Source organism: Lissotriton vulgaris, chromosome 10, assembly GCF_964263255.1.
Source record: "Lissotriton vulgaris chromosome 10, aLisVul1.2, whole genome shotgun sequence".
Classification (NCBI taxonomy): Eukaryota; Metazoa; Chordata; class Amphibia; order Caudata; family Salamandridae; genus Lissotriton; species Lissotriton vulgaris.
The window spans coordinates 941,473,555-941,495,077 of record NC_141698.1 but is presented as its reverse complement, the minus strand read 5'-3'; the positions used below and the strand labels follow the sequence as shown (position 1 = coordinate 941,495,077).

The 21,523-nt window shown below is 47.1% G+C and overlaps 1 protein-coding gene across 1 annotated transcript in view; it reads left to right on the top strand.

Moving 5' to 3' along the window:
- Positions 1–6,840: 6,840 nt before the first annotated feature.
- Positions 6,841–21,523, top strand: part of DYNC1I1 (dynein cytoplasmic 1 intermediate chain 1) — a 1,862,117-nt gene continuing 1,847,434 nt past the window's right edge. The window contains exon 1 of the mRNA XM_086941928.1: positions 6,841–7,253. The gene's annotated coding sequence lies outside the window, so the exon portion shown is untranslated. The remainder of the gene's footprint in view (positions 7,254–21,523) is intronic.

Sequence of the window (21,523 nt, the reverse complement as noted above, 5' to 3'; positions counted from 1 at the left end):
TCCTACCATAATAGCATTAATGAGAGTTCCAGAAGCAATCATCTTGAGGTAATTGCACTTCATCTTCATTCTTTACTATGCACTTCCAACTTCAGCTTGAGATGCATACCTTAGTTTATGAGCAATTATCATGTGAGAATGCATCTACAACATTCTTTGATGCTACATTGAATTGACAAAGCTTAGAATCCCTTTTGTCTACGCACCTTTATTTTATTTATTTTGAGAGTTTTATATAGCGCTGGATAGACCCTAGAGTTTCAGAGTGCTTTACATAAGGTTCCACAGAAATTACAAAATTACATCAGTTACACGTTACATCAGTTACTAGAAGAATATTTCAAGAGAGTAGAAGACAAAATAAATGGAGCTTAGAAGGGTAAGGTGGTGGGGTAAAAGGGTAGGAGGTAGATAGGATGGAGAGACAAAGGAGAGTCTTCTCAAAGTCTGGGTAGGTGACGGCCGAGGGGGAAATCCACAGCCCATCTCCTCTTTAGCTATCGGGTAGCTCCACTGTGCATCAGCCAAACAGCTAGGTCTCAACGGGAAAACCTTTAAAGAACAAAGAGGAGGGATAAATGGAGCGTACAGAAGAAAGGGGGTGGAATAAATGGGTAGGAGGGAGAATACAATGGAGAGACGAATTAAGTTCTGTCCAAAGACCGGCTTAAGTGGATGTCAGATACACCCTTGCAAACACAGGTGTCAGGAACAAGCAACTGTTACATCCCCTTTTGAGTTCTCAAAGATATGTTGTTCATAAATGGACCACTCCTAACACATCAATACAGTGATCTTAACTTCCAGCACCCACAATGAAACACTTCCCAGGTACATTGTTAGACCGGCCATCTTTTTGCGTGGTTTCCCCTGACTTTTTGCCTTCTGACCTTCTGTTTTTGTTTGTGTGCTCAACTACATTTTTGCTGGCTTTAGGACTCTGCACTTTTTCACTGCTAACCAGTGCTAAAGTACATGTGCTTTGTGTCTAAAATGTAATGGTAATTGGTTTCTCCATGACTAGCATATTTGATTTACTGATAAGTCTCTAGTGCAGGGCCTGAATATCAAATGCTAATAGTGGGCCTGCAGCATTGAATGTGGCAACCACATGAGTAGCCCTTCAGACATGTCTCAGGCCTGCCACTGCAGAGCCTGTGGATGCAGTTTTAAACTGCCAATTTGACCTGGTTATTTCACCTACTTGCCAAACCCAAACCTTCCCTTGTATTACCCCGAAGGTAGGCTCTAGGGAGCGCTATGGGCAGGGTGCAGTGTATTTAAAATGTAGGGCATGTACTTTTGAGTGTTATATGTTCTGGTAGTGAAAAACTTCTAAGTTTGTTTCTCACTACAGCAAGGTCTATCTTTTCCATAGGTTAGCACTGGAACGAACTGCTTTGTAACACTTTACAAGTGTAACTTGTAATTGAGAAAAGTAAGTTTGGTGTCTCTGGACTCACAATTTAAAAACACATGTTTAGTGAGGTTGTTTTTTAAATTACAGGTCTGAAAATGCCACTATTAGAAAGTTGGTATTTTCCTTCTTTAATGGAAAACAAGGAGAGAGCAAGGGAAATAGGGGGTACGTCCTTCTCCCCAATGCATTACTAGGCTAAACAATGTGGACAGACCCAGTGAGTAAATGTGTGACAATCACTGTTGTGGTAAGTACATGAACCCATTAGGTTTGCTTGAAAGACCCCTCACACACCAACTTAGCTGGTCATCTTTCATCATTGGGGTCCCAACCGGGTGGCCGAATGCCCCCCGGTTGTGCTACACCGCCTGAACACAGCGCAGGTGTGATTTGTGTGAAGTGTGAGAATTAAAAATATCTCTGAGAATCCTTGCCTGTAGAATTTATTAATGGCGGCCCAGGATATGGATAAAAATATGTGATGCAACTACTAGAGAGTTATTACCCTTAGTTGGCTAGATAATGTGGCCTACATGTTTCAGCCCAAAAGGTAGATAAAGTGGTCATTCTTCAGGACCGGGTGTCTGAAAAAGAGAGTGGCAAAAGTGGAATCGCCATGTGAAATAGTGAAGTACCTAAACACGCGCTAAGGTGTGTGGTAGTACTGTCGGCATACTCAAAGACACTCTGTCAATAAATCACTAAGTTTAATTGTGAGGTAGAGATTCGAGTCTCTGGAGGGGTCTCATCTGTAGTCCCACTTTGGTGTAGACAATTATCCCGTTAGTAACCTGCTGTGGTCTCAACACTTCACAAAAATCCCACCACACCAGCTCCGCTCTAATCAGGTGTTCTAGCACAACCAGGGGGCATTCAGACACCCGGTTGGGACCCCAATGATGAAGCATGACACCAACTAGGTTGGTGTGTGAGGGGTCTTTTAAGCAAACCTAATGGGTTCATGTACTTACCACAACAGTGATTGTCACACATTTACTAATGTTTTTACTTTAACCATGCTGTGCCTTTGCTTATCTCTGGAATACATAAATGGGTTGGGTGCCAGCTGGGCTTTGTGGATTCCCTCTAGACAGTCACACACAAAGGGAGCTGAGGTGTGCCCTATAGATCCTGATGGCCAATCACCAGGCTGATAAGTCTTACTGAGTTGAGTGAGAAGGAGAAGCAGTGTCAGGCGACGTCTTCCTCAGGGTCTGTCGTGAAGTTATAAGGGCCCACCTCTCGATACCTCCAATTCCGAATGTAATTACTACACAGAATCTTGGAGTGATCAAGCGGGGGGAAAAGGGAATTGGGAAGGGAACTGCGGGGAAGGAGATCTGAAAAGGAAAAGTTAGTAACAGAATATTCTGTAACTTCTAAGTTAGCTATAACCTCTGTGGAAATTCTAAACACAAGCCTATAAACAAGCTCTCTAAAAATCCGATAATGCTTCCTACACAGTTGTATTCAAAATATAACTCTTTATTAATTATGCTGTTTAATTTTCAATCTCTTGTGAATTGCGACTTTCAATCTCTTGTGAATGGCGACAGATTCTTCATCAAAGAAATAACAAAACTTCAGCAAATAAACTCCTTTACAAAAGTTTTGAAGGACAAACTAAATGAATACCTCATAAACATCATCAGCAAAAGATAACCATTGGCCTATTAGCCAGAATTCACAAAAAAAGGAATGCGCCTAGACAATCTTGCAATAGAAAGAGCATTCAAATAAGCTTAGCGTTCCCCAGAAACATTATCAACAACCCTTGCCAGCAATGGATTGCAATTCTCTACTTGAGGAATAAAACATTAAAGGATTCGAACTTTACTGTGTTTTTGAAATCACTTATAAAGCATTTGGCAGCTTTAATTAGCACCTTTTAAAAAAGAAAGCAATTTTCAACATAATTAGCCAAGAACTAGGAACCAGGAATTCCTATTCCCTACCTGTAGAGTACGACCTACTCTACTACTCAGTTGGATGAAACATCCCCTTGAAAAGCTCCAACTCGGTTCTTGAACGCTGGAAAGCTGAGAACGGAGCAAGCTGGAAACTGCCACGCCCCCTGCAATGAACACCGAAAGCCTCCGGTGAAATCCCACTCCAAAACGCTGAGCTGTGGGAAACAGGAAAGGGAGCAGGAAGAAACCACAGCCACTCCCTAGGAATAATCCAGAATAGTGAGCGCAGGAGGCAGGGCGCGGTCACGTAAGTTAGCGTGCCATTGGTGCTTACGCACGCGACCCGACAACCAAACCTCACGCATTAGGCGTGAGCATGCCAAACCTCACGCATTAAGCGTGAGCATGCGAAACCTCACGCATTAGGCGGAAACGCAGCAGACAGCAGCTAAAGGACAGGGAAACCTGCGCAGATCTACAAACATGGATGCAACTTAAAAGCACAAGCAGGTTTAAAGCACCTCAGCCACCAACGCCCTCCCAAAGAGGACTGATGCATTTTGCCACAAGGGCAACTTCGAATGCAGAGTGGGGCGGGCCCTAGACCACAAGCCACCCTAGCCCTGACAAGCAGACACTTGCACCTGAATAGGGCTGTGTTTGTCTCCGCACAAAGAGTTGCATATCCAACTGTAGTCTGTCTGGAGCCAGGGCAGGAAAGGGCAGGGTCTTGTGCTCTACAAATACCTTTTGTTGAAGTCTCCCTAGTTCAGAGGCTAAAATGGGCGTAAGTACTGGACCTCTAAAACCATATACTCAAAACACTTCTGGAACTGAGGACATTCTACGAGGAAGAACAGCTGTTGTGCTGCCAGGAGGGACTGCCACTTTGCTGCTTGTTTTGCTGTGTTGGCCTGCTGCCTGCTGCTTCTTGCCTGTGAGTGAAACGACTGGACTTGACTCTACATCCTGCATCTCTAAGATTTCTCCAAGGGCTTACTTAGTGTTTCTGAAGTCTTAAGGATATCAAAGACTTCACCTGCATCTTGCTACCAGCACCTGGGCTCCTCTGCTGAGAGTCCTGCTCTGCTAAGTGGTGCTGAATTCAGTCCTGGTCCCTTGGAAGTGAGTGTTTGGTGCTGTAAAACCAATGAAAACAACACATCGACACCAAAGCATCCATCGGAACCGGAGCATTTCTCTGTGAAATCGACTCATCGCCGCTGCTTGCATCAAAGCTGTGGACACCGTTTTCCGCCTGCGCAATGCAACAACCTCGACTTACAATGCAGCGCCTCTGAATCACAGCTGCTGTGTGAGTCTCGGACACCGCATCGGTGATGTCCGCGATGCACCGTCCGGACTCTTACGCATTCCCGGCCCTACGCGACTTTGCGCCAACACATTGCCTACAGCCCAGCGGTTCGACATCGACATCTTGTCCCAAAACACACTGCGCTCTTGACATCAATGCATTATTGACGTTGCCTGACTTTGAAACCACTGCAGCGCCATCAACTGTGACAGCAACCACTCTATTTTTCAACGCATCATCCCTGAGATTCAATGCATCCAAGGTACTGTCTTTGGATCTTCGTGACTCCGGCATCTGACTCACGCTCCATCATGGGTGGACTGAACTTTTGGATTTGCTCCAGTCAAGAGTGACCAGATAGCCTCGGTTGGAGCAATTGACTACTAAGGACTGCATTTTGATTTAATCTTGAAAAATTCATAACTTGATTTTTGTATGTTGGATTTTTATCATTTTGGTCTTGTTTTACTCAGATAAATGTTGGCTATTTTTCTAAACTGATGTGGAGTACTTTTGTAGTGTTTTCATGTGTTACTTGGTGAGTGTACACATATATTACACATTGCCTTTTTAGTTCAGCGTTACTGCTCTGTGCCAAGCTACCAGAGGCTGAGCACAGGTAAACTTTTAGGTTGTACTACACCTACCCTGACTTAGATTGTGGATCCTGCTTGGACAGGGTGCATACCTCTGCCAATCAGAAAACCGATTTCTAACATCCATGTACGATGAGCGGGTCACAAAAAAAACTGAGGTGGTGATCTTTGGAAACAATACCTCCCCATGGGACTCCACCTGGTGGCCAGTGGACCTCAGACCCACCGCTAACCCTACCATCCATGACAGAAACCTGTGACTCATCCTGGAGGAGAAGCTGGGCATGACATCATAGGTCAACACATTTACCTCCTCTGCTTCCACCTGCTGAAGATGCTGCAAAACATCTTCAAGTGGATACCGGAAAACACCAGGAAAACAGTCACTCAAACCCTCATAACAAGAAGACTGGACTGCGGAAATGCGCTCTACACCGGAATCGATAAACAGTTCCTGGTCAGACTCCAAACCATTCAGAACACAACAACAAGACTTGCCTGCACCTCCCGAGACACACCCATGCTTCCTCACATCTTAAGAAACTCCATTGGCTCCCCATACTCAAATGCATCCACTTCAAACTCGCCATGCACCGCTACAAGGCTCTGCACAACACAGGCCCCGCTTACCTCAATGTACGCATCCACTTCCTTCAGCACCCCAGGCTCCTCCGCTCTTACGGTCTCTCACTCGCGCACAACCACCGTATACACATGACCAGCGCAAGAGTTTGCGCCTTCTCACACATCTGCTCCGTAGCTTGGAAGTACCTCCCCCACCACGTACGGTTCTCTGTGTCACTTCTCAAATTCTGCAGGAAACTGAAAATGTGATCCTTCAATTAATTCCAGGCAAGCCCCTCTCTGTCCACCATCAAGTGCCTTGATAATCTAATGGGCGATTCCTCTACATAGCACGGTATAACATGGCAGTACAGGTTTTTTCCTTTGAATTCTTGACTTGAAGTCCTGGTTTTACAATGGAATAAAGAAAAATGCAAGTCCCAGAATTCAAAGAAAAAACATGGACTGAAACAGCTCATCATACTGACTACATTGCACTGCAATTAACTACGGGTACATTTTAAATGCCAACAATATTGCTCTTTCCTTGGGGGCTGCTAGGTGCTTTCTCAGACATGCAAAGGCGTTGGTCACAATGCACTGTTGCCCTCTCTCAAAATGTTGTAATTAGTGGAAAAGAATAGGGCATGCATGATGCAGTATGGTCAACCTGTTTACCTAGTTGGGAATCTAAAATGTATCTCTTAACTTTGCAGCGTTTAATGTGCCTACCTCCTCCTAAAACGTAAAAAGAATTATTTAAATTAAATCCATCAAAAATATGTCTGTTTATTTCAAGCTAGGGTGACAACGTTACTCCGTATATATAGCAAGGAAACGGGTTCCAGTCATGAGCTTTACTATGGCAACCTAGTGCATTCTGGGTACTGTAGTCTTGCGTTGCTTCCATTGCCCTACCTAGACTAACGCTCCTAATTATTTGTAATTGAAAAGCCCTGGGATAGAAATAGTGCCAGCAATGACCCAGGGTGAGACGGTCACCCTTGGCCAAGATATCGTATGCACCTCCAGACTAGAGCAGCGGAGATCAGTTAAGAACCCGCATCTGTCGAGGAATGGGTGCGGTGCTCGTAGGCTGGCATGGTCCATCGATGCGTCTGGCAGCGCCAGATGCATCCTGGTCCTGCCGGGAAAGCTCCGGCCTCTGTCCATCTCAGTGTCTGCCGGAGAACAGCTCGGCCTCGGTGTAGGAGAGGGGAGCGGCAGGGGCGGTGCCTGGGTCAGGCTGAGCCTGTGCTCTCTAGCGGTCCTCCGGTGTGAGACAGCAGATTCCCAGCCACCACTCACGACTGGCTGGTGCTGCTGCGTGCTCAGCATCAGGAGAGCCGGGCCCCCTCCGCTGAACACTTGCCTGCCCAGCCTCCGCCGTCCCCGCTTGGCTGAGCCAACTCTACTGCACCCTTCAGCGCTCACATCACGGACCAAAGGTAAATAGCTGTGTGTTGTGGCGCCGCAGCCCTCGCTGTCACGCGTGAGGAGCCTTCCTGGCTTGTTGGTTTTTGTGGAAGAACAAGTGTATTTTCTGAGATATCACTGCTTTCATTCCCGGAGGGAGTGGGCTGCAGAGCAGGCTGCAGAACCCACGCCCAGCAGCCGGACCCGGGCAGGACAGTTTACGTGCCGGTAGGGTGCTGCTGTCGTGACGTAATTTCACGCCAAGTCACGGCGTTGCTTGTTTTACGAAGCACATGTCAGAAATTGGGAGGTGTGACGTTATTATGTTAAATGATCGGCATTGACAACGGTAGGGATTTGATATTACTAGAAAAAATGCTTTGGGGTAATTCAGATACATGTACGTGTAGATGTATACTATATTATAAGATGCTGTTCTAAGTCATAGGCGGGATGCCCCCTCTCCTCCAGAGTCTGCAGTCTAATGTGCACTTTTCTGGAGTCTGGCAGAATTAGTGCTTCATCACATTTCAAAGAGATGTCTTTTTCCTGACAGGATGCTTCCCCCATCTTCTGCTCCGTCTTTGTACTGGCACTTGAAAGGAAGACTAATGAGCATTGCTCTTTTAATAATCAATTTGTTAATAATATAGCTCAACGGCTTTATCGCTAAATGCGAATACTGTCTTATGCGATGGAATGGAATGCGAGACAGTAGTAAGCGCTACGTACTTTCTCCTCGCCACCACCCACCCCCCTCTAACCCCAAAAATAATATTTACATTTTCTCTCCCTATCCCAAAGGCCATGTTTTGATAGCCCTTTGTTTTCGCAAATGACAGGCTGCAAAGTGGTAATTTACTGTGCAGTAATGTGCACAAAAAGATGTAATCTCATTTTACCAACCCGATAGCGTTGGTTTTCTTTTTAATTTCCCTGATTATACTAAGCGTATCAGTCTTAGGAAAAGCTGAAACCAGCCCCTTTAAAGAAATCCCCACAGACACAGCCATATTTCTCTATCCGTTAATGCACAGCCCTCAAAACGCTAACATGCATTCATATACATGTATGTATAGTGTAACGCGCAGAGAAGGAATAAAGAAAACATTTAAAATGCAGTAGGTTTAGCCGTGTATTGCCCATGGCTTTAAGAGTTACCACCTACAGTGCTTAATTTGTGCCGGTGGTGGGCATCAGTATACATTTTTGGGAACACAATGTATTTTTCATTAATGGTCTTTAAACCAGAGCACGAGACAGAAAGGCTGATGTGGGAGAAGGAACAAAAATGAAAAGTAAGACCGCGTTAAAAAGAAAGAACCTGGGATGCAAGAAAACCTGACCGAGTGAGATAAAGAGAGATGCAGCGTAAGGCGTTGGATGGAAGAAGCATCAAGTCCAGTCAGCTGTGGTATTTGACAAACCAGAATCCAGCAGTCCTGGCAGGGGTCTTACAAGAAAAAGTTTCAGCCCCTGCGCTTATGCCTTTACAAATTAAGCACCGACCCCAATTTTTGGCAATAATAGCATTTTGCTAAGCAAGGGGTTCGTAATGGTAAGGATTTCCACAATGTGCCAAAAATGGCTAGCATCATGTTATGAAAGGGGACCCTCATGCTAATGATATCCATATTATGCCAATAATAGTCACTATTATGACAGGGCCAGAATTATGCCAAGAATAGATCCCATTACTCCAAGAATTCCCACAATATAGTAAGGATATCGGCTTCATTCCAGAGGTTGACCTGACTGTATTTGCTGTTGGGAGGTCAATGGGCTTCCACCACCAATGTGGTGGAAACATCCTGTACATTGCGGTGGGTACACCGCGATGCAGTACCAACGCAGCCGTTACAACGCTATTCCGACACCTTCCCTACTGTACGTAGACTGGTGTTGGAATAGTACATCTTACTACTCCTAAGTCCAGCGCCCTCCAGCTCAAGTCATTGTAACGACTTGCGTTGTAAAAACTGCGATGTAACATACCGCGATCATTTTGATTGCATTGTTACATCACATATTCGGATCTACAGGCTGTACCATTCAGACCATTAGGGGGCAGGTCCCTCGAAAAGGACCCCTGTGGATTCTTCATGAGATGGCAATGAACGGTTGTGGAGCGTCGACAACATATGGATTCATTTGAGGGGGACCCCACGGGATGACGGAGGTTATCCTTCCCACTACTGAATGACAAGAGGCCATGGCCACAGGATAACCCTCTGATCCTGAAATGGTGATGGAACACCCCCACCCCAAGGAGAGAAAACAGCGCATGGGTCGTGCAAGAGTGCCTTCAGTGGGACTCAGACCATGCTCCAAAATGTATACAAAAAATCAAAAATCCAACTTTCAGCTGCTTTGAAAAAGTCTCTCCGAAAGTAAGATACCAATAATGCTTGTGCTAATCGGTCCACGGAGCACTACACACAGAATAGGAAATAACATCTTTATTGTACATGGTTAATGAAAACCGTTACAACATAAAACTGTGCGAATTAGTTAAACATTAAATTAAGTAAAGAAAACAGACCAAAACAGGCCTCATAACGTTGAATAAAATTGATCCTAAAATCATTCTTAAAATATTTATTATTGTCATTCACTAGATCTTATGAAAAAGTAGAGTAAAACCAGTATCAGTATTCAATATATACATTTGTAAAGCCTGATTTGAGATTGGAGAGTAGAAATTCAGGGCCTGACAGTAGCTTTATAAAGTGGTCAAAAATGTAACAAACTTGCAGTTCAAATGAGTGTTTTGTCTGTTAAGGCTCCAGATCAGAGCTTGCCTACAAGTTCTTATTTGAAGCTGATGGAAGCTCTTTCGTAATATCTTTCAACGAGCATTCAACAAGGTTGGACAGATACATGAAATATGTAAGAGCATCTTTTCTTTATGATCTCAAAACCTGCGATTTGTTGGATCAAAATTGTTCAGTTTAGCAACAGAATGTTTTGTAGGGAAGTGACCCATCCTGGACAAAAACTTCAAGTTAACGTTCAACGGATAATGAATTTTAAGATATTGATGGCATGTTGGATGCACGTATGTATTTAGGATGGTCCAGGCATGTGGAGTTTCCGCTATTGCTTCCCCATTACGAAAGCATGAGTTTCTCTGTTCATTTTCATTAACCAACATCTTAAAAGCCACAGGTGAAGCTGGTAATCCCCACGAATCCTTTTGGAATAATGCAGTTAAAGATGCATCTAAATATGTCCACTAAAGGTTGTTTGTTCTGGCATGCATGATTTCCGGCCATATCTGAAGGTTCATTGTGTTACTTTTGGTAACTATATTTTTACAGGGTTTTATGAATGCCTTTGCCACCTAATTGTTCAAAAACGAAACCAAATTGTAAACGCACCTGGGCGTGTGCACTGTAGCTCTGTAACCTAGACAGTTGTCTATAAGGCGACGCTTGTGCAATATTCAATATACATATGTCAAAGAAGGAATTCAACATTTTTTAGTATTTTAAGAATTGGATCTAAAGAGAGCCAGTTTACGTTTTTTGCAGTTATTTAAATGTGAATAGCAGCAATCCAGACTATGGCTTTAACCCTTGCAGGCGCGTCTTGCCACAATTATCAAATGTTACTTCTTGGTAAGTGTATTGTGTGGTTATGTCTAGATATTCTTCAAGATAGCATCTTGCAAGTTTTTCTGGTTGTGTTCTTGAAAGATAGTATTTTAGTTTGTCTTCATGCTGATGACCATATTGTTACTTTGATAAAAGCAGCAAAGACCGTATGGGCCGGGATGCCCGCCACGCCTCCCAACACCAATTCCCCATGGGAGGAGACAGACACAGGTTTGAACTTTTGGAAGGCGGGGGGGCCTTACCCCCCCGGCCGTATTTATTAAAATATGAAACAAAATTTAAAACTTTAAATTAAAACGTTTCATGAATCATGTACAATTTTAACTTCCATTACATTTTGATGAAGACAAGTTTTTGGCTAACCTTAACAAATCTCTAATACAAAGGTTTCCTAGCCGAGTCTAGCATCCTGCAAATGCATAGCATTCTAAGATAAAATTGTACAACCTAGCATTAAGGGCCAACGGCAAGGTCTTAACCGGTGTCAGATCCCTACTACCAAATTCCCGCCCTCACGGTGTGAGTGGCGCATGCGCAGAGGACTTTACCCTCGCAGCCAACTGTAACTTCCCTTGTCATGGGGGCCCCCTTTCACTCAACGCCATCTTAAGGTCGTCCGAGTCCTCGTGCGAGGTATCCGTAAGAAGGACAGGGTGGACTCCCCCCCCCCCCCTTCCCCACACTCTCTTCCGCCGGAGCGGATCTCCGGCCCCCGGGAAATTCGTAGGAGGGGCATATAGCCGTCTCCCCCGGGAGGGGCCTATGGCCGTCTCCCCCTGGGTGACCCATCCGTAGTGGGTGCCGCCCCCCCGTGGGAGGGGCCAATGGCCGCCTCCCCCGGGCGCTCCCATCCATACTGGGTGGCGCCCCCCCTAGGGACCTTGAAATCACTGCTCACCGATCATGACCTTACCGCCCGACCAAAATAAATACGACAGTTGTTTTTACCTACTAAGGAGAGAAAATACGCCTAATCTGTAACAGCTTGACAATTCACCAACTTTGACATTGCTACAAAGGAAAAAAGTCCTAAAGCACAAGACAATCATTATTTATTTACTCCATTCCTCTACGTTTCTACAAAGGAGAAAAAGGCCTACAAGCATTTATTCAATCAAAGGCATACATCTATGATGCAAAATGACTGTATCTTTTTATTACACTCGAATAATCACCAACAATTACTTTATTCCACAAACATTGCAAACAGGGGCTGGTGGGTGGGTCAAAAAATTGCAGCTTGTTCCCTAGAGGGCTCACGAACAACGAGTGGTGCAGCCTTCAGAGCACTGGAACAAGAGGAAGTTTTGTTGAATTCCCGCTCTACTTATCCATCTGCGGGAGGGCGGGGGCCCGCCTTGGGTACGCCCATCCGTGCACGGACTTCCAGGCGGGTGTCTGTGCCACCCTCTTCTGGGCGGGAGGGGCGTGCTCCGGCTACGCCGCTTCGGGCATACCAGCCGGGACACGCCCCCCGCCCACAATAGTTTCCCGGGGGATTGGGGCACCCATCCATACGTTCGGGGGGACCGAGTGGTCTTCCCTTTCCATATGGGCCGGGATGCCCGCCACCCCTCCCAACACCAATTCCCCATGGGAGGAGACAGACACAAGTTTGAACTTTTGGAAGGCGGGGGGGCCTTACCCCCCCGGCCGTATTTATTAAAATATGAAACAAAATTTAAAACTTTAAATTAAAACGTTTCATGAATCATGTACAATTTTAACTTCCATTACATTTTGATGAAGACAAGTTTTTGGCTAACCTTAACAAATCTCTAATACAAAGGTTTCCTAGCCGAGTCTAGCATCCTGCAAATGCATAACATTCTAAGATAAAATTGTACAACCTAGCATTAAGGGCCAACGGCAAGGTCTTAACCGGTGTCAGATCCCTACTACCAAATTCCCGCCCTCACGGTGTGAGTGGCGCATGCGCAGAGGACTTTACCCTCGCAGCCAACTGTAACTTCCCTTGTCGTGGGGGACCCCTTTCACTCGACGCCATCTCAAGGTCGTCCGAGTCATCGTGTGAGGTATCCGTAAGAAGGACAGCGTGGACTCTTTCCCCCCCCCCCCCCCCCCTTCCCCACACTCTCTTCCGCCGGAGCGGATCTCCGGCCCCCGGGAAATTCGTAGGAGGGGCATATAGCCGTCTCCCCCTGGGCGACCCATCCGTAGTGGGTGCCGCACCCCGTGGGAGGGGCCAATGGCCGCCTCCCCCGGGCGCTCCGATCCATACTGAGTGGCGCCCCCCCTAGGGACCTTGAAATCACTGCTCACCGATCATGACCTTACCGCCACAGGCCGGATAGTTGACCGACTATCCGGCCCTCCCACACCTCCTAAAGGTCATGTCTCCTCAATGCCCCCAGCCATGCTATGAAGTCTCCTATGAGTAAGTCATTCCCAGCCCTGGACAGGTGCACCCCATCATTCAAATAATAGTGATCACCCCGAATACACCCATGGGGAATGCTTTGTAAATGAGTAGAGCGAAACAGTTTCCCAATCTTGTTGTTGACCCTCTCTACCGAGTGGTTCAACGCCGACACAGACTAACCCCCCCGCCAAATTCTTCTGGGAATCATGTGGGACCAGGCAATCGTACACCCCGGGAGCCTCTTCGCCAACGAACTGACTGCTGACAATATGTGCTCTACTAACACCCGTCTTCCCAGTCTTACCAAGTCATTGCCCCCCAGATGCACTATGATTACAGATGGCGGTGACCTGTGCCGCCCTAAGAGTTCCTCCACAAAGCTCTGAAATCGGTCAAAACAGAGGCCTCCTTTCCCATGAAAGGTCACCCTGAACCCATATGCCTCAGATGCGTGAGTCGCGTCACCTGCATTGAATATGTACCCGGCACGCCTCACGTATGAGTGGCCCACGACCAATACCACTTGATCTCCAGCCGGTGATCCTTTCTCACTGGTCCTCTGGTGTTGGGCCGATCCCAATTTCGCCCCGCGTTACAGGCTTGCGAAACTGTAATCCAAACAAAAGACAACAAGCGTGAGTGCATTTCATCAGTCTTTTACAACATGTGCAGTCGCACATACCTCTTGAAACAGTTCGAGGACCAACGGCCTAACTGTTTCACTTCCTCTGTACACAGACCCCGAGCCGTAGCCTCAGTAGCGGCCCCTATTCGGAAGGAGTGGGTCCCAAAATCACAAGGGTTCAAGCCCGCCGCCGCAATTGTAATTGCCAGCACCCTCCGAAATTGAAATCTTGTCATCGGGGTGCCGTCCTCATGTCTAAGCAGGGTCCCCCCCCATGTTGTCAACCTCTGTGACATGTAGTCCTCCAAATACCTTACTGGACAACTGGGGTTCCCCCGGGCGCGCTGCAGCACCACACTACTCCCCAAAGCCTCCTGGTCTGTCTTTGACCTGGCTATCGAGATCAGCAGAGAATCGCCCCTTATTTGGACGTGATCCCTGCATAGACCTCCCCCCACGTCCTTCTTATTCCTCGCCACAAGTTCACTTACCCGCATGGCCCCATGGAATGCCAATGCGAAAGCCGCTCGGAACAGAATTACCTCACTGTGCGAGGAGCACGTCTCATCCAGTTTCGCTAGTAGCAAGGACAATCTGTCTAACCCAATCGGGTGCCTTGTATCCTGTCTGCGACCCTCCAGGCGCTGCCAGCCGCGGAGTGCCTTCCTGACTAAGAAGGAACCCGTCGGGTCCCGTATCCCGTGGAGCTGTGCCATGAATGATATGGCCGCCCTATACCTATTGGCGGTTGCCGCCGATCGGCCTTCCTTATGAAGTGCCACCAGAAACCGGAGCAAGGACTCTTCCCGCCCCCAGCTATGCCCCCCTACCGGCCCTAAAAAGGCGCAGTATGAACGGAACGCTCCTTCATAAGCTTTCCTCGTCCTGGGCGCTAAACTGGCTGCCACGAGGTCTTGTAGTCTGGGGCACCGATCTGCCATAGTGCTTCGGGGAAAGGTGCCGCCACTAGTTCCGTTGTGGGTAGATAACCCCTGAAAGCCTGCATGTGTGAACGAGAGAGTGCATCAGCTGCATTATTCAGTACACCCGGCACATGCCTTGCCCTGAATTGTACATTCAATCTCATGCATCGCAATACAATTTCTTTCAACAGTCTCAAGATCCACTTGCAGCGTGCAGCCTGGTGATTAATGCACTCGACCACCGTCATGTTGTCTGACCAAAACACCACTGAGCGGTCCCTAAAGTCTTCCGGCCATGCCATCAGAGCCACCCAAATGGGGAAATGCTCCAAGAATCCAATGTTACCTGTCAGGCCGCTTGCGTGCCACCACGCCGGCCATGTTTGTGCCGACCACCGGTTTCCAAAGAATGCGCCAAACCCCTCGCTCCCCGCCGAGTCGGTTCACAATCCCAGTTCGTCCGACGAGGCTTGGGGTTTGTTCCACACCACCCGACCGTTGAAATCCGCCAGGAATGCCAACCAAATGCGCATGTCCTGGCGAACCTCTGCCGACAGTCTAGTGCGGTGGTGTCCTTCTTTAAGGTCCACCAAAGCCTGTGCTATGGAACGTGAGAAAGGGCGAGCCATCGGCATCACTCTTAAGGCAAAATTAAGCTGACCCACTGTCTGTTGCAAATGGTGGAGGGTCACCTTTTCTTTCTGGAGACATCGTACCAAGGAAGCCCTGAACTTGGCCACCTTCTCAACCGGCAGCCGGAAACACCCCTCCACCGAGTCTAGTTCAATCCCTAGAAACTCTAGTGAGGTAGATGGCCCCACCGTCTTACCTGGCGCCAATGGGACCCCAAAATCCTGCATGAGTGTGCAGAAGTCCTGCAGCGCTTGTGCACAGTCCCGAGTGCCCGCCGGGCCCAGGAAAAGGAAATCATCCAAATAGTGCATCACCTGTCTATGCCCTGTGGCCTCGGTGAATGCCCATTCCAAAAAGGAGCTAAACATTTCAAAATAAGCACATGAAATTGAACAACCCATGGGCATACATTTATCCATGTAATACTTCCCTTGAAACGTGAATCCCGGCAGGCGCTGGTCCTGAGGGTGTACCGGGAGTAACCTGAATGCAGATTCAATGTCTGATTTCGCTAACAATGCACCGGGGCCCAGGCGATTCAACAGCACAACTGCGTCATTGAACGATGCATATCTCACTGAGAATACCTCGGGTTCAATAGCCTCATTTACCGAGGCCCCCTAGGGGCCGATAGATTGTGGATGAGTCTATACTCCCCCGGGTCTTTCTTCGGAACCACTCCTAACGGAGAACACACAAATTCCGCAACTGGCGGGCAGATAAATGGACCCGCTACTTGCCCCAAGCTAACTTTTTTCGCTATCTTTCTGGCGACCACCGCCGGGTTGTGCTGAATAGACAGCTGGTTCTAACAGGAGGGGTTCCCCCGAAAATTGCCCGCCGGGATCCTGAAGCCATATAGAAAGCCATTCCTCAAAATCCCGGCGGACGCATGATCTGGGTATTGGTTCAGCCAGGGGGTCAAAGCCAAGATATCAACGGGCGAAGATGTTTGCTTCCAAGGCACCACATCAATCCTGCTTGGATCCCCCCTTTCCACCCGCACCATTGGTCTTGGATCGGCAACTGGTTTCCGGGTGTGAGGAATTCCCACAGCCTGAACAAGCATGCCGGAACCTACACGTTCCTTGAGGCCTGGTACAGGTTCCTTTGTTGAATCCCCAACAAACCCCTTGCTTGCCTCCATTCCCGCCAGATCTGGGATGGGGATCCCCCCCGGCGCTCGCCCGAAAGGGCTGCGACAGCTTCTGATGGAATGACCCAGAGCCACTCGTGCTTGGTACCGACGTACCCGCCGGTCCCGGCAAGAGCTGAGCATGCCATGACACTGTATCCAAACAATCCCATGTCAAGGTCTCGTTAAACTCCTTCGCTTTTCTAAAGGCAACATCGTAACCCTTCCATTCATTTCCCCCGTACATTGCATGGAAATTCATGATCCTGTTCTGATAACATGCTAAGTCAGTCAAAACTTCTGGTTTACGCTCCCCAATAATTGCCGAAAAAATAGAAAAGGCCCTGACCCAGTTCACCATGGTCTCATCGACCCTGAATTCCGCCATCTTGGCCCGTCATACGCTGGGGTGCCACAAATCTTTCTGGGTCTTTGCATATTCTAACTCACGATGGTCAGTCAAAAGTGAAAACATGTTAATGTACTTATCTCCCCACACCATCTCTTTCGTAGCCATGGGAATGTGTTGCGATAAACTTTCCCGCCTTGAAGGTACTGGACCCTCCCCCACCAATGGCAACGCTCTCTTACCGGCTTCAGCCATCTTCCCAGCCGTGTCCGTTGTCTTCGCCCGACCGTCAGCCGTGACCCCCATCACCACCTGCGGGGGAATAGAAGGTACATTCGCCGTCCCGGCATCCCTTGACTGCTGCAACTGCTCAATAATTAATCTGGCTTCTTCAACCGGGTCTCCCGCAGCCACTGATCCCCCTGCTTCCTTCTTTAGCCATGGTAATACTGCCGCTAACTGAAGTGCTAGTTCAGGGGGCATTTGGTCATCCCCAATTGGCGTGATCACCACGGGAATTGGCAAACCCCCATCCGGTCCTGGTACCGTGCTATCTACCGGCGCGACGGGGATGTCCGCGCCTGGGCTCGATGGAGTTACCCCTGGGACTGGGACCTCACCGGAACCTGCCCTCCCCTTCTTCTTCTTACCCTTATCCCCCGGGGCGACGTTCGGCAAGGCCGGTCCTATGACTCTTTTAGGCCGCCCTGAGGGGGCATTCTGGGCCGCCACCTGTTTCCTGATGGCCGCTAAGCCACGACCGAGCTGATCCACTTTACCCAACTTTTGGTCCATCACCGCCACTTGGTTCACCAAGGTGCGTAGCATCCTCTCCATCTCGGAGCTCTTTCCCGCTTTCTTGCCAGGCATGACTTCGATCACTCCGTTCGACTTGACCCGCAAGGGTGATTCGATCTCCCACACGCCTGATACTGAAAGAGAAAAACAAAGATTACAAGTTCTCAAAAATTGCAGCTTGTTCCCTAGAGGGCTCACGAGCGACGAGTGGTGCAGCCTTCAGAGCACTGGAACAAGAGGAAGCTTCGTTGAATTCCCGCTCTACTTATCCATCTGCGGGAGGGCGGGGGCCCGCCTCAGGTACGCCCATCCGTGCACGGACTTCCGGGCGGGTGTCTGGGCCAACCTCTTCTGGGCGGGAGGGGCGTGCTCCGGCTACGCCGCTTCGGGCATACCAGCCGGGACACGCCCCCCGCCCACAATAGTTTCCCGGGGGATCGGGGCACCCATCCATACGTTCGGGGGGACCGACTGGTCTTCCCTTTCCATTATTAGGTTATGGACAGACCTTGGCCCAATATTTAGTGCCTTTCTTGAAGAGTGCAGCAGGTAGACAATTTGTGCAAGGAACGACGTCTTGTTTTGAATTGTAATCACCGTGGATAGAGTTGTTTAGCATTACATGAAAAACTACTTGCATTAGTAATGGGAATATCCGATTGCTCCGAAGTTAGTGCTGCAACACCAATGCCATACAGTTTGGTGGCATAAGTAATCCAAACTTCCCCACTGATGTTTGCACTATATGCTCTAGTGTGCCATAATCCTATGTTATTCTCCAAAACTCAAAACCTTTTTATAATTGTTGGTGCTACAGTGGTGATATAAAAGAGACCACGTTCTATTTTGAGCAACACTTTTCGCCCATCATATTTTCTTTATATAGCAGCGTCATAAGTCTTGTACTCAAGGGTATTGGAACAGTTTCATAGATAGTGGCAACTTATTCAATTTCTTCATCTCCACATTTATTTTCCTCCTTTGGTGTACCAAAGTTTTAATGCAGCCCAGATTTTGTTGTGTACGAGATACAATACTAAAGCTCCTCAGATGATGTGTATTTTTTTTTTTTTACAAAATCATTTTTATTGGAATTTTCTTTGATTAAGTACATCACATCAGTATCGGTGACATTAATAAAAAAAGATGTATTACATTCATTTTACACCTGAACATGAAATTGGGAAGCATTGTGTCGAATGGCCCCCTGCACAGTGCCAACAATTGGCGATGTTGCTGTGGGACAAGTGGTGAGGCGATATCGGCGTTCATGCAAGGTAGTCTGTGTTTTGTACTGGGATGTGATGTGCACTCTCATTATTAGCCCTATGTGTTAGGGGCTGGTATGCACCAGTAATGACATAAACTGGAATAAAATGGGGAGGTAGAACTGGGATACACTGTGTCTTGTTCCGCTGGGTGTTGGCCCCCGGGGTATTGCATTATGGCATGGTGTCTAGCTAGGGATGCCCTCAGATGATGTGTTTTGCCAAACGTTTCAACTACATTGATTACACATTGCGATCATTCTGCAGGATGCATTGTCACACCAGTTTTCTTGCCTGTTTGATCTTCAGGAGAGCACCCTTAGAGTAGTAAATTGATTGACTATTGCATTATATGATCTAGAGTAGGACCATGCCACCTCATGTTTTTTAGATTAAATGCACAAGGATATCCTACTGTCTTGCCATCCCTCGATGCTTCATTCCCTCTGTTTTATTCCCAATCAACTGTGGGAAATTGTTACTTTCCATTTGGACTTCAATTTTAAAGTATGCTATTTCATTAAACATTTTCTCACTTGTTATGGTATAGTCGATTAACAATTTTGTTTGAGTAGTTACAAGGGTAGGGGCTGCAGGTTAGTCATCTTTATGCCGACCATTTAACATTATTTTGCCAACAGAGTGAAGTAAATCAACAGTTTAACTAAATTATCTCTTTTTCGTTAATTGACAAGGGTATTCTGAAGTAGGTATGTTCCATAATAGACTTGGTAGCATTACAAACTGTGGCTCTTCTAACTCAGATCTTAAATACAGGTTAAATCCAATTGGAAACCACTATGCATATGGTTGTTGCATTTTTGAACCACAAATGATATCTTCAAGTTTATTAAGTTCCCTTTTTTAACACTAACTAGGGATTGAAGTGAATATTCACAAGTGTTCATGGTCGTCCCCCAAACATTTGGCCTCCCCACCCCCCCTTTTTTTGTTTGTGCTCACCCCCTACAGCATGGTAAAAGTGGCTTTCACTTGACTGGAATATTTAATTTACTTATAGGTCCCTAGTAAAGAACTACACCATATAACTAGGGCCTGTAAATGCTACTTGTGGTCCTGCAGCACTTATTGTGCTCCCTAATTAGGTAGCCACTGAAAACATGTTCCAGGTCTGCCATTACAGCCTAAATGCATTTTTAAACTGCCAATTTGACATGGCAAAATAAATCCCTTGCCAAGTCTTAAACTTCCCTTTATTACTTATGGTAAGCCCTATTTAGCCCAGCCAGCTGGATGCATTATATCATAAAGGTTGTACATGTGCTTTTAAGTTTTACATGTCTTGGTAGTGGAAAATGAATACATTCATTTTTTACTACTGTGATGCCTAACTCTAACCCAGGATAACATTTGGTTGCCTTATTGCATTTAATAAGCGCTAACATTGGAACAGGTAAACATTTCATGTTTAGAATCTGAGAAATGTTAGTATACAGTCCTCTGTAATGGTAAAGTCGGATTTAAAGTTATAATTTTGAAAACGCCACTTTTGGAAAGTTTGCATTTTCTTCCCTGGCTATTCGGTGCCTGCAGTTTGTTCCTGGGTTATATGACTAGGCCCAGTTGGCAGTTGGACTTTGCCTATTCGTCCCAGACAGCCACACAATAGAGTGATTAGGTATGCCTTGATGAGCTATTACTGGCAAGATGGGGGGTGGGCAGAGCTGGGCACAGCCCCACTTGCAAATCTACAGAATGTGCCCTGCCTTCACACAAAGGACTTCATACTAGTGTATTGTGCTGCAGCCTGGCTGGAGCCAGTGCCGGAGAGTCAGAACATTCCAAGCATGTCAAACAGAAACTCTATAAGCCTCTCCCTACCCCAAAGAAGGCACTAGTTATAAAATAGGACTCTCAGACCCACTTTCTGCTCAATTGCTGGACCTGCAGAAGGACTGCCTGCTGCTGTGGCCTTCAGTGTAATTCAGAGGACCTCTTTGCTGGAACAGGAAGGACTGTTCTACCTGAAGCCTCACTTAAACCCTTAAGCTCTTTTCCCCTGGTTGAACCCAGGACTAACAGAGTGACTCCAAAGGCTTGTTGGCTGTATTCCTGATTAGACCCTACGGGACAGAAAAGGGTCCAACTATCTTGAACTTGCACCTGAACCCAGCCTGAGTGAGTCCTGACCCTTTAAGTGATGCCTCTCGTCCTGGATCTTTGGAAGTGGTGCTAAAGGTGCCCAGATAGCCAAAATATCAAGCTTGGGACTTAAAAGATGTTGGCTCATATTTGCTGAGAAAACTGAGAGGAGACGGGGATCTACCTGCTCTTTGATTTCTTACATTCCGCCTCGTCCTTCTTTACTGGAAAACAGTGAGGATTGAGGGGGGGAGTCTGTACATGGTGTTCGTGGACCTGAGGTCCGCATTTGACTTGGTTCCCCGTAAGAAATTATGGGAGGTTCTTAAAGAGTTGGGCATTCCTCCACAACTGCTACAGGCTATAATTAGGCTCCACAAAGGCAATTTTGCCCAGGTTAGGTGTGGGAGGGATGGAGCGTTGTCCTCTAGGTTTCCAGTTCTCATAGGGGTAAGACAGGGTTGCGTT